This window comes from Trichechus manatus, unplaced genomic scaffold, assembly GCF_000243295.1.
Source record: "Trichechus manatus latirostris isolate Lorelei unplaced genomic scaffold, TriManLat1.0 scaffold00085, whole genome shotgun sequence".
Lineage (NCBI taxonomy): Eukaryota > Metazoa > Chordata > Mammalia > Sirenia > Trichechidae > Trichechus > Trichechus manatus.
Window position 1 is genome coordinate 6,747,977 of NW_004444021.1, and position 1,548 is coordinate 6,749,524.

Consider the following 1,548-nt stretch of genomic DNA (forward strand, 5'->3'; position numbering starts at 1 on the left):
GAATGAGACTAAGACAAGTGTATTACTGAGAAAACTTGTCTGCAGACATCCACTGATTGCGGAGATATGTTTAAACACATTTTATTTGGACTAAACCTATGCATGTATGAACTGGAACCCTAGTAGCAATACTTTTTGACTTACCCTAATGTATCTTCCCAAGCCCTTAAAATTCTATATTACAGTCAGAATAATAAGTAGGTTTTCACAAGGCTATACAAGAGTTAAAAAGACTCTGCTAATAATGCCAACACAACAGAAAGAGGAAGTAGTTAAAGTCTAATGAGAATATCATTCCGTTTCTAAGAAGCTTTGTAGAGTAGTTCTACAAGTCCAGGAGATTCGTACAACATAAGAAAAACAAACTTTTGAGTTTTTGCTCAGATTGGACTCTGACTAACAAAAGTTTTCTTTTGAGCTAATTTTTTTTTTGACAAGCAAATTACCACAGGGAGGAGTCTGCAACTTTAGTATATGTCCTCCTTTCACTTTTGCTTGACTTTTAGTTATTTCAAAGCCATCTTAATTTAGTTTATACTACATTGACATTGAAATTTTTCTCATCATTTTTTTTTCTCATCTTAGCTAATATCTAATCTCCTGCTTAGACACATTTTAAATTGCACTTTTATTGTTGCCCTCTTCTTTGTATGTTCCTCGTCAGTATAGAGGGATGGTTCAACCACTGTTCTCAAGGCTGCTATCATACCACATTTTAGTCCAATGCAATGAAGTAATATTAGAAGTTCAGTACAAATATGCTTCCATATTTTATACATCCTGCTTTTTTTTTACCAAAATATATTAATTGTCTACCTCCTATCAGGTGATCTGCACACCACACATCATATCTAGTCTCACATGTGGCCAATCACTCATTTGTCAAAATTAAGTTTGTCTATCATTTCTCTTGACATTTGTAAAACAGGAACTACATCAATCTGGGTCTCATAGAGAGAGGAACTAAAGGGAATTTTAACTGGTTTATACTGATATGGTCTCAGCTAACAGTGGAGCAGAAGCTGAAAACATAAGCTAGATCAAGACATCCAGAGTTATAAGCCAGGAGAAATTATGAGTAAACATAGAAAAACAGTTTCTAGAGAAGGAAGTTATGTCTGAGGGAATTAGATATGCTTTCAAGAAAGCATGAAGAGAAGCTACTCTCTTGAGTTGACTTGACTTTTCAGATTTCCACTTTTGGTTTCTAAATGAAATTACCTTGTTGTTATTCTTACCCTTGTGAGATGCCCATCTCTGTTTTTCCCCTGACCATATCTATGTCAAAATAAACTTATCACTACTTGAGTGAGCTTGAGTGGATCCTTGGTAACCAAAAACAAAAAGTAGAGGAAAGATAAATTTTATCATATTATCTTTGACTGGAATGTGGTAGTTATAACCTGGGACAATGAGTATAAAAACAACTGGTCATAAAAGTGTGCCAGTATAGTGGTCCTTTCAGCCCATAGGATGCTAAGACGTGACTTGGGGCTGTGAAGCCCATGCTTCCACTGCTTGGCAATATTTTCATATACCTCAGTGGAT